Below are 13,053 nucleotides of genomic sequence, written 5' to 3' on the forward strand. Positions count from 1 at the left end.
TGCAGAGGTTGCTGTGGCAGGGTTGTGTGGTATTGTGGTCACTGTTCTGAAGGCTGGGTAGTTTGCTGCGAACAATGGTCTGTTTGAGGTTGTGTGGTTGTCTGAAAGCAAGAAGTGGGGGTGTGGGGATGGCCCTGGCGAGATGTTCGTCTTCATCAATGATATGTTGAAGACTCCGGAGAAGATGTCGTAGCTTCTCCGCTCCGGGGAAGTACTGGACGACGAAGGGTACTCTGTCCACTGTGTCCTGTGTTTGCCTTCTGAGGAGATCGGTGCGGTTTTTCGCTGTGGCGCATTGGAACTGCCGTCCACCAGGTACATGGTAAATACTCTTGCAACTCGGCCAACATTGTCTACCTGATACGTTGCAAGAAAGGATGTCCCGAAGCATGGTACATTGGGGAGACCATGCAGACGCTACGACAACGGATGAATGAACATCGCTCGACAGTCACCAGGCAAGACTGTTCCCTTCCTGTTGGCGAACACTTCAGTGGTCACGGGCATTCAGCCTCTGACCTTCGGGTAAGCATTCTCCAAGGCGGCCTTCATGACAAACGACAGCGCAGAGTCGCTGAACAGAGACTGATAGCCAAGTTCCGCACACATGAGGACGGTCTCAACAGGGATCTTGGGTTCATGTCGCACTATCTGTAACCCCCGTGACTTGCCTGGGTTTGCAAAACCTCACTTACTGTACTGTCTGGAGACAACTGTGATCAGTGCTCCTTCCACTCACATTATCAGCCACTTCAGGTCTTGAACAGCAGGTTAGGTGTAAAGATTCGCATTCTAATCAGTAATCTCTAAACTGTCTGTGCTTTATATGCTCTGTCTGAGGCCAGAACTCTCCATTCACCTGACGAAGAGGGTGTCCCTCGAAAGCTTGTGAGTATATTATCAAATAAATAGGTTGGACTAAAACCTGGTGTTGTCAGACTTTTTACTGTGGTCATGGCTGAAACACAGTAAAAAGTCTGACAACACCAGGTTTTAGTCCAACCTATTTATTTGATAATATACTCGCAAGAGGCAGTGTTTCTAATGGTGGTCCTGGTTCTCCCCTGGAAATGCTGCTTTGGAATTTTGAAGTGTTCCTTCAAACTTCTCACTCTGTTGAACCCAGTCTGATATAATGAGACAGAGTTCCCCATTGATTGAATTCTCTCTGTGATATATTTTAAACTGTAACAGAAACAGGGCTCAAAACCTGAGAACAGCAGGGAGAGATTGGTAGTGTTCCTACTCTATTTGAGATGATGTTTTCTCTGCCAAAAGCAACCAGAGTGCTGCAATAAAAGATATTTCAAAATGGTGATTGCAGTCACATGACCCCCTCCTCCCATAATGATGAATATTTCACAGAGAATAATTGATCAGGTCATGCCTGGAAAGACCTTGGCTATGGCTAAGGGATTACTTTCTCCAATGTCCCAACCAAACTTCTGAATAGACCATTCTTTCCTGTGATGAGCTAGGAAGAATATACCAACACCTTCCGCATAGCCATTGCTGTAGTTGACTTTCTGTCTCTGCTTGAAAGGTGGCTTTATAGTGATGCAAATAGTATGAGCCAGTTACAAGTTTCAGTTGATCATTGAAGTAATTCTAGATATCAGCAGGTACAACATTCCATAGGAGGTTTTCCTTGGCTTGCCCTAATTGCAATCCATATTGGAAAACTCCAGAAACTGAACAACTTGCAGTATCAGAGCTGTCAAGTGACCTGTGACAGCCATGTTAAGGCAGCATCTTTGCTTGCTTTCGCAGCTATTTTAAAGAAATTCAATAAACGCTTTTAACCATCTGATAAAATTAAAGATTAATAATCCACATGCACATGTCACATGATCATGATGGGGGGAAGCTCAGAAATCAACCTAACATAGTATTGAGTTTGATGTTGTTTCTTTTCTCCCCTGGGTGAGGAACTTGCACTTTCTGTTTTAAGTCACACATGGAGAACGATGATTCAGCGAAGGTGTCAGGGTAATAACACACTTGTATGAGTCAGCACATGGAGGGGAGGGCAGTGTATTGCCAAGTATAAAAATGATCTGACAGGTACAAGTACACCAGTGCGTGTTGTGATCAAACTCTGTAAGCTTCTTTACAGAGGGAGACTTGTCATCTGCTACTAAATGTTTCATTTTCTTTAAAAAGAATGTAACAAATGGTGTCATCAACGCTATTAACTTGGAAAAGTTATTGAGACAGAGTGTGAAAGAGACAAACAATCATCAGAAGATGCTGCATAGTTATTAAAATAAAGACCTTTATAATATGTCATTTCAATGTGTGTCACAAAGTCAAGCTGAGCGGGTCTTTAAACTGGTTCCATCAGGATTTACAGTTTAAAGGAAAGTCATACTGTGAGAGTCACTTATAGCTGTTTGTAAACAGACTGTTCATTGGCATCGGGCTCCTGTGGAATGCAGCTTCAACAGCAGTTCCATGCATGTTACTTTGAAAAGAAGTAACACATCTTAAACACTCAGTGGGACACTGAATATTTCAAACCTGATGCACTTAAAGCTACTTAACTGCAATACATATTCAGGTGTTTAAAACAAAACCAGTACAGGCAACGTGAATCATGTCACCGTTTTCAAATGGTCACCGTTTCCCTCCCACAGTCCAAAAATGTGGGGATTAGCAGAGTAAATATCTGGGGTTATGGGAATAGGGTCTGGGTGGGATCGTGGTCAGTGCAGACTTGATGGGCTGAATGGTCTCCTTCTGCACTGTAGGGATTCTATGATTCTATGATCCAGGGCAGTTGGACTTTCTGATCTATCTTTATCAACAGCAGTTTGTTTAATCAAGCAAATGTCTGATTGAAAGATTGGGCAGTGGATCAGGAGCCTTGTCCAGCTCAATTTCAAGGCCCTGTGACTGATGACAGTTTTCAACCTGAATGTTCTATTCAATGGTCGATACTTTGGATGATGAGGAAATAAATGGATCACGCTTGCAAAATGAGAGCTCGCTGTCCTTTCATAAACCAGCAGGGCGATGCATTATTGATTGGAGTGAAGATACAACTGTAATACAGGTGTGAGTTATTGCATGATCCCGTGCTCTGGGCTCAAGCTGAAGGCCAACTACCTTTCCAACAAGAGTGCTCTCCTGCAGAATAAAGAGAATATCTCAACATTGACAGTGATGTTAAAGCTTAAGTTCACTCATGCAAAAAAGTATCATAAATCATTTCTGCCCGAGGCACTTGTGAGTTATGAGTCTTCCCTAGTTGTGAAGCAAGACTGATTGGTAGCATACTCTCACCAGTGAAAGGTTCTGCCTTCCAAATTGCTTTAGTGCAGGCAGCTGCTTTTTTAGATCTTAGCCAGCGGACAACCAATTCTTAACTAAATGGAGCTGGAGTAACTGTGCTTTTGACAATGTTCAAAGGAAGCTTTTCACCTCATAAAGGCAGTAATGATAATATCTGCTAACTCTCTGCCGCAAACCCACAGCATTTCAGCCTCAGCCTGATACCTACCCACAGAGCAACTTGTTCTATTAATTTCCATTCGGTTGACTTTAACATTGAGGAACAAAGTACACTGTACACATTGAATGAGGGAGAAATAAGTCCAAGATCAGGAAAATGAAAATGTTTTCAGGTATAAGAAATTATGGGCTCTATTTTCACAGGTTCACCTTTCTAAGTTTTGTGGATGTGAGATGGATCTTTTCAACTTTTAAAAAACTACTATTGTCAATGTCTTGCCATCACATGTCATATTAGATTAATTATGGGGGTGATTCTCCCAAAAAATTCTAAGTTTTCTTGGCTCCTGCATCGTTGGCCCTCCAACCTCCCACATCCCGATCGCTTCATCCCGATCGCTGGCACCCCGGGCCTGTCCAGGTCCAGTTCTAACATACCCTCCCACCCCTTCCCCTTCCCCGCAGTTCCTACAAAAGCAGCATAGTGGGATGGGAAAATCTCCCCCTATATTTCAGTGATAAAGTGCATTTTATAACACCAGAACAATTGCATAGTATAGGAAACAGTTTTAACATATGTATTGATGGTGTGATTTGTGGACAAAAGAGGAAGGATTTAAAAGCATTCCTAATAGACTGGGCCACAGTTTAATATCTTACCCAAAAAACAGCATTTCTGACAATGCAGCACTCCATCAGTACCTCACTGAAGTGTCTGCCTCATAGAATCTACAATGCAGAAGGAGGCCATTTGGCTGATCGAGTCTGCACCAGCCACAATCCTACCCAGACCCTATCCTCATAAACCCATGCATTTACCCTACCTAGTCCCCATGACACTAAGGGGCAATTTAACAAGGCCAATCCACCTAACCCATACATCTTTGGGCTGTGGGAGGAAACCGGAGCACCCAGAGGAAACCCACACAGACACAGGGATAACATGCAAACTACACACAGACAGTGACCCGAACCAGTAATCGAACGCGGATCCCTAGCACTGTAAGGCAGCAGTGCTAACCACTGTGCCACTGTGCCTAGCTTTTTGTGCTCAAGATCTGGAGTGGCACTTGAATCCACAACTATCTGACTCATAGGCTTAAGGGGTAACCAAGAGGATAGTTGAGGGCAGTGCAGTTGATTTTGTCTACATGGACTTTAGCAAGGCCTGTGACAAGGTACTGCAGGGTTGGTTGTTGCATAAGGTTAAATCTTACGGGATCCAAGATAAGATATGTAAATGGATACAAGAGGGTGGTTGTGGAGAATTGTTTTTCAAACTGGAGGTCTGGGACCAGCAGTGTGCCTCAGGGGTCAGTGCTGGGTCCATTGTTCTTTGTCATTTATATTAATGATTTGGATGAGAATATAGGAGACATGGTTAATAAGTTTGCAAATGACACTAAGATTGGTGTCATAGTGGATAGTGAAGAAAGTTATCTCCAATTGCAATGGGATTTTGATCAATTGAGCCAGTGGGCTATCGAATGGCAGATGAAGTTTTATTTAGACAAATGCGAGGTGATGCATTTTGGTAGATTGAATCAGGACAGGACTTACTCAGTTAGTGATAGAGTGTTGGGGAGAGTTACAGAACAAAGCGATCTAGGGATACATGTTCATAGCTCCTTGAAAGTGGAGTCACAGGTGGACAGAGCGGTGAAGAAGGCATTCGGCATGCTTGGTTTCATCGGTCAGAACCAGGCGTTGGAATGTTGAAATTGTATAAGACATTGATAAGGCCACTCTTGGAATACTGTGTGCAATTTTGGTCACCCTATTATAGAAAAAATATTATTAAACTAGAAAGAGTGCAGAAAAGATTTACTCGGATGCTACCGGGACTTGAATTATAAGGAGAGGCTGGATTGACTGGGACTTTTTTCTCTGGAATGTAGGAGGCTGAAGGGTGATCTATAAAATAATGAGGGACACAGATCAGCTAGATAGTTAATAACTTTTCCCAAAGGTAGGGGAGTCTAAAACTAGAGGGCATAGGTTTAAGGTGTGAGAGGAGAGATACAAAAGTGTCCAGAGGGGCACAGAGGCTGGTGAGTGTCTGGAACAAGCTGCCAGAGGTAGTAGTAGAGGTGGGTACAATTTTGTCTTTTAAAAAGCATTTAGATAGTTACATGGGTATGATGGGTATAGAGGGATATGGGCCAAATGTGGGCAATTGGGATTTTCTTAGGGGTTTTTAAAAAAGAAAGGACGGCATGGACAAGTTGGGCCAAGGGCCTGTTTCCATGCTGTAGACCTTTATGACTCCATGATCCTATAGACAAGAACGCTATGAAGTGAGCCAAGGCCAACACCACATATAGTAAAAGATAGCATATTGTGAACTGCCATAGAACCACTGCAGAGAGTATCCCCCGAATATAATAGCCAAGAAGGCTACTTTTGCTGCCTGCTGATCCCCTTGTTGATAGCTCAGGGATGAGAGGTGAAGCCACATCATTAAATACATAGGACAAAAAATGTCCCTGTCACATTACCTTTGAAAAATAGCTTCAAAACAAGCCGAACTGATACATTTTCTACAGTTTACAGTTTATTCTTATTACACATGTTAATGGATTATTACTCTGCATCATTTTTAATTTCCCTTGAAACTACATTAATTGCTTTTAAATGATGGTTTAATGAGAGACCATTAGTGTATTAAAGAGCCATTGTCATCCTACTGGAAGGATGAGAGACCTGAATGATTACAGTACCAGTTTCAAAGAAACTACTGTTGCCGGTAGCAACAGGGGAATCAAACATTGATTAGATTAGACCAAACTTAATTTTTATCCACCTTGTACCATTTTGTGCCATTAAGTAAAATATATTTTCTACAACATTGTAAATTAAAATCAAATGTGATTTTAGGTTCAAAAGTAGGATGTTTAGGGGGATGTGAGGAAACACGTTTTTACCCAGAGGGTGAAGACAGTCTGGAATGCCCTGTCTGAGGGCGTGATAGAGGTGGGTTGCCTCACATCCTTTAAAAAGTACCTGGATGAACACTTAGCACATGATAACATTCAGGGCTATGAGCCAAGTGCTGGCAGATGGGATTAGGTGGGAGTTCAGGTGTATCTAATCTGTCGGTCTGGACTTGATGGGCTGAAGGGCCTCTTTTGCGCTGTATGGTTCTCTGATTCTATGACCATAATGGGTCATATCTTCCATAGCTGGGTATATTATTGTGTCTACTGTTAAGTAGATTATCCCAGCATATTTAGGCTTTTTCCATATTTTGCAAAGCAAGTTGTTGCAAGTACAAGTTGATAAAATCATAGCAAGAGAAAGAAGGCTTTTGAGACTTGAGTGAACAGGGCAAACTAAAATATCTCCTTAAACAATGTGTCTGAAAGGACTGAGAAATTGGGAATCGTTAAACTGGGTCAATTCAATTGTCAACTCAAGTACAGAAGGAAAAATAAGTAAAGGAAAAGAAAGGTTAATTAGATAAGAGAGGGAGAAAAAAGACAGGAAGTACCATTTGGCTCACCAGTTTTAAGTTTTATTTATTAATGGCACAACTAGGCTTACATTAGCAATGAAGTTACTGTGAAAATCCCCAAGTTGCCACACTCTGGTTTATGTTTGGGCGCACTGTGGGAGAATTCAGCATGGCCAATGCACCTAACCAGCAACACATCTTCCAGACTGTGGGAGGAAACCGGAGCGCCCAGAGGAATCTCAGCTGATACAGGGAAAATGTGCAGACTCCGCACAGAGAGTGACCCATACCTGGAATCAAACCCGGCCCCTGGTGTTGTGAGATAGCAGTGCTTAGCACTGTGTCACAGTGTTGCTCATATGTTGACCATTATGTTGACAGCAAAATTTGAGCAAATTTCAATAAACATTTGACTCTCCAACTATTGCTTTCTGTCACCTCATCATCCCTTCAGGCATCGAGCAAAATGTGACTCGTTATGTGAAGAAAAACAAATTAGGAGCAGGGGCCTGCTTGAGCCCCTTGAACCTGCTCTGTCATTCATTAGGATCACTCACGGCTGATCTGTTTGTAATTCCTGCCTGTGTCCAATAACCTTTAACGCCACCACCCCCCCCCACCTTGTTAAGCAAGAATGTATCTAGCTCCATTCTAAAACCATTCAAAGACTGCTTCCACTGCCTTTTGAGGAAGAGAGTTCCAAAATTTCACGACCCTCAGAGAGAAAATACTTCCCCTCATCGCCATCCTAAAAGAGTGACTCTTTATTTTTAAACAGTGACCTGATTCTAGATTTTCCCACAAGATGTAACATCCACTCCATATGCACCCTGTCAATACCCTCTCAGGATCTTAAAGGTTTCGATCAAGTCACCTCCTAAATTTCAAAACTCTAGTAGATAGAAACCCTAACCAGTCCAACATTTCCTCATAAAACAACCTGTCCATTCCTGGTGTTAGTCTAATAACTTTCTCTTAAATAATGGCATAGTGGTTAGCACTGCTGCCTCACAGCTCCAGGGACCGGGATTCAATTCCTGGTTTGGGTCACTGATTGTTTGGAGCTTGCACATTCTCCCCGTGTCTGTGTGAGTTTTCTCCAGTTTCCTCCCACACTCCAAAGATGTGTGCCTTAGGTTGATTGGCCTTGCTACATTGTTCTGGGATGCACAGGTTAGAGGGATTAGCAGGGTATATAGGTGGATAGGACCTGGGTGGGGTTGTTGTTGGTGCAGACTTGATGGGCTGAATGGCCTCCTTCTACACTGTAGGGTTTCTATAAATGTGGTCTCACAAGCGCTTGTCCCACCTATATAAATGAAGCACAAACTCCCTACTTTTTTGGAATCAGTTCCTTCACAACAAACAGTAACATTCCATTAGCTTTCCTAATTATTTGACATACCTAATGCTAGCCTTTTGTCATACATGCACGAGGATACCCAGATCCCTCTGCACCGCTGCAGAAACACTGGAAAATAAGGTAGTGGGCTCCATCTTGTGGTTAAATGGAAAACTGCTACTCATCATTCAGTAATGTCCAAATACCAACTGAAGCCTAATATTTGAACTTATAATCCAATAGTTAGGGAGTTCATATTTTTGCAGAGTTGTTGGTGTGGGGATGGAGGGCGGCATTGTTCTAGGAAAGTAAATGATCTTCAAAATAATTCTGAAGCATTAGGACTTTTTAAAAAAAATCTCAAAATATGGTAAAGATTTGTAAGAATAAATTGCATTTAAATAAAAAAATCACAGATAAGAGAAAGAGAGGGATGATCAATGCTGGGTGGTCCACCTGGTTAAATTCCTATTAACTTCTTTTTAGCAATTTGATACAACTGAATAGCTTGCAGGCCATTTCAGAGGCGCATTTAAGAATCAACCACACTGCTAAGGGCCTGGAAATCACATGTAGCCCAGATTTCCTTCCTAAAGGACATTAGTGAACCAGATGAGTTTACACAACAATTGACAATGGTTTCACAGTCATCATTAGACTTTGCATACGTCATCTTAAGGGATACACTTGGCTGAAGCTTTTGAACTCACCAAGTTACACCAGGATCAATGTTGCATCAGGAGAATCTTAAAATAGGGTTAAACACTACTTGAAATATATTGCAAAATCCAAATGCTGAAATCTATTCCAGACACTAACATTCACATTGTTATATGTGAACATACATTTTTTACTGGAATTAGTTGCCATGACAAAGTTGTAAAAAAAAAATCTAAATCTTTTGCTTTATGTGTATTAAATATATGTTAAACATTTTTTAAAACATTAACAAAAAAGATCAATTCACCCAAAGCATGTCTGCTGCTTCTACTCGCTACAGCTAGACCAAAAAATAACTGCAAATAAATAAGGGCAAAAATTCATCTAACATCAGAGCAAGTGGCATATGTTTTGGCACAATTGCAGCTCAGCGCTTCAATACCAGCAACTTCTTTCAGAACCTCAATCAGAGGTTCAAACCCTGGCGCTCCTTCAGCACACATGCACATGAGCTGGCACATCCGTGTTGTCCTGACATACATGTGCAGCGCACAATTGGGTTAAGTCGGCACTCAGCTCAGAAGTTATGGGCCAATATCAAATCTGAATCACATAAATTATATGCATGTTATTAGAGATTATATATAGTTATTCATTGTTATTTGTTGGACGAGCTACACAGAATGATCAAACTGTAAAAGTTTCTGGTCTAACCAGTGGATTGCCAAATGGAAACTGCATTCGTACTGCCATCTACTGTCTAGTTTGTGCATTAACAATTTTCTGCAACCTTTTTAAATGTGTATTATTTTGGATGTGACCATTGCTAGCAAGGTCAGGGTTTGTTGCCCGTAGCTAATAGTCTTTGCGGATTTGTTGGCAAGTTATCTTGGGAGAGGAATATTTGATTGACAAAGTTGATATATGAGTTTTGTTTTAGCAACATTCAAGCTGAGACAGAGGTGAAGAGGTGGGGAATGGCTTTCACCCCTGGTGAAGAGTGATTCTGTAGTCTGCAAACTGTAGGCCATGTATATTCATGGTGGTCAGTTTAGTTTTATCATGTAAGTGACTGAGATTAAAGAGTTTTCCATCTGGACAGTATTTAATGCTGACATCAGAATCTTTGCTGAAGTGAATATCCACTATCAGGTCAATTAGAAATAATTTGGGGCTCTCACACGGCCTTGCTTGACCCCATTCTGAATTTTGAAGGTGTTTGTTTCAGATCTCACATTTCAGAAAGTTGTTATATCATCATGAAGTAATTAAACAGTTGTGATGAAGATTTTTAGGACATCCAAATCTTTGGACACCACTAACACTCTCAGGATAGGCGTTCCCAGATTTTGACCCAGGGCAGAGAATAAAGGGTGATTTAATTCTGAGTCAGAATGTTACTTGGAGGGGAACTTGGAAGTACTGGTGTCCCCAGATGTTGTTATCATTAGATCATTGACTCTCCAGTGCAGGAGAAGGCCATTTGGCCCATCAAGTCTGCGCCAACAACAATCCCACCCAGGTCCTTTCCACATAACCCCACATATTTACAGTCCTAATACCCCTGACATTAAGAGGCAATTTATCATGGCCAATCAACTTAACCCGCACATTTTTGGACTGTGGGAAGAAATTGGAGCACCCGGAGGAAACCCATGCAGACACTGGGAGAATGTGCAAACTCCACATAGACAGTGATCCAAGGCTGGAATTGAACTCTGGTCCCTGGCACTGTGAGGCAGCAGTGCTAACCACTGTGCCACCATGACACTCGCTGTAGATGGTAGACAAAACTGGTTTGAAGGTGCCATTGAAGAAAGCTTGACCAGTTGTTGCAGTTGATCTTATGGTACACACTGCTGTCACTATGCCTCAGTGGTGGAAGGAGTGAATACTAACATGGTGGATTGGATGCCTATCAAGCCGGCTGCTTTATCCTGGTTTTATGTACAAATAAGTTAACATGAGTAGACACCCACAAAACATTTGCAGAGAAACTCATGGCTCAGGTCTTTTTGATGAAGTAGCCGAGAAGAATTAGTGATTTCAGTCTTTTGCTACAACAATTTGACATTGTCAGCAGGGTGATGCAGTCAGAAAACCGGTGCAGTAAAACAGTACTGATCATATCCTCATTTCCCAGTGCAGTGAGAAAACCGGTGTGGTGAAATGGTATTGGCCATTTCCTGTGAAAGGCAAAGAGGAGAAAGGAACAGTGATTCTGTATAAATGTTACCTGGATATGTTAGCCAGGGAAATCAGAGGTAGAGAGGCTGACTCAGGGAAGGGGGTAATTAGTAAAGGAACAAAAAGGTACTTTGAACCAGACTCGCCCACATCATCAAAGGGTGGCTGGAGTCCCTGCAGGGTGACTGTTCCCTGAGGTTGACATAGGCCCAAAGCCCACTGGAGCCCAGCAGGATCTCTCGAGCTTCTGGTGAGCAAAGGACATTGGGAATGGTCCACCTGGGCCAAGGAGTGCCTGACCATGGGGCCAAAAGGAGGGACTGCAGTGGGTAATTGAAATTAATTGACATTAAACATTAATAGCTTTGGAATCGGCAAAGATAGTGATGAGTGTTATCAGTTTTAAAAGAATAGCTAGTGGAGCCCTTTCTAACAATCACAAACTGACCTTCACAGAATGGGTAAACAAAAATGTGATAAGAAGCACAGACCTCAGTGAAATAAAGGGGATAGTTACAGTGTGTATAATTCTGCTTATTAGTATTTTACAGTACAAGGACTATCACCAAAAGATAGACATATGTTATGCAGCCGTTGTATCTGCCAGACACCCTATTTGAGCAGATTGTGTCTCCCAAGCATGTTTGTTATTGCAACTTACAGAGTTAAGTGGTTTCAATCTTTTGCCAGCCTATAACCACTCTTGCATTTTCCGATCTTATATAGAGGCAGGGATTATTTCCCCTGACTGGGAAATCCAGAAGACAGGCTCAGGCACAGCCTCAGAAGAAGCAGACAGTCATTTTGGACAGAGATTAGGAGAAATTTCTTCAATCACAGCTTTGTGAGTCTTTGGGATGCTGTCTTCCGGAGGGTTGTGGATGTTCCATTGTGAACACACTGAAGGCTGAGATAGCCAGAAGGTGGAATTCTCCGGTCATCCTAGTCTAAAATCTGGAACCCCCCCCACTCCCCAACCCTGCACTGTCAGTGAGGTTCCACGTTGTCTGAACATGCCGGCTAAAATTCCAATGACGGGCGGGATGGGTGAATTCTGACCAGAGTTTTGAATTGGCATGGAATCAAGGGAAAGTGTGGTATGGGCAGGAAAGTGGAGTTAAAGCCAAAATTCAGGCACGATGGCATTGGATGAAGGAGCAGGTTCAATGACTGGATGGTCTTCTCCTGCTCCTGTTTATTATATTCCGATTACTCACATAATTGAAAACAGATCTTCAGAGAAAAGAACACAATGGACAAAATTCCACTTCATCGTGTCTGTTTTGTGGCAGGAAAAAGTCGTAAAATCAGATGTGATACACCTTGCGAGAATGGCACTTGTTTTCATGCCTATTCCCATTTTACCAAGAGAAAGAATCAGCGCAATTGGGACCTCGCCCAAAATGGGTGAAACATCTATTTGCATTTTTTTTGCATTCATCACAATGTCATTTGTGAGTTTCAGTCCCAATTGTCCCAGCTCACCTGCCTTAACCACCTGGTTCACTGCAGCTGGAATCAATTAGGAAACTACCTCAAATATAAAAGTCGGATTCAGGTGCTTGAGCAGTGGGGGTGAACGAGGAGGTACGTCTCTGCTTCTAAACAGCTCTGTGCTGCTCAGGAGGGCTTGTTATGTGGCAGCCATGTTATGTTTTGGGCCCCACAAGTGTGTACAGGTGAGGGGCTGCTGTTGTTCACGGGATCCGTCTTCAGTCTCTCAGCATGGCTCGGGGTCAGAGTACCGACCTTGGGTCTTAGTGCTGACTCTGGGTCCTAGTGCTGGCAGCAGCGATCACTGTTGCTGGTGGGAGATGGGCTGGAAACTCCGAGGTGACAGTCCTGCAGCCTCAGAACTTGTCAAGCAACATTGTCTGGGGCCTTGATTTCATGGGTTCTGGGTGTGTGTTTGCAAGTGGAGGGGAGAATGGGGGGGGGTGCTGAGTTGCCATTTTGG

Source organism: Carcharhinus amblyrhynchos, chromosome 3 (assembly GCF_965287045.1).
Source record: "Carcharhinus amblyrhynchos chromosome 3, sCarAmb.v2.hapA, whole genome shotgun sequence".
Lineage (NCBI taxonomy): Eukaryota > Metazoa > Chordata > Chondrichthyes > Carcharhiniformes > Carcharhinidae > Carcharhinus > Carcharhinus amblyrhynchos.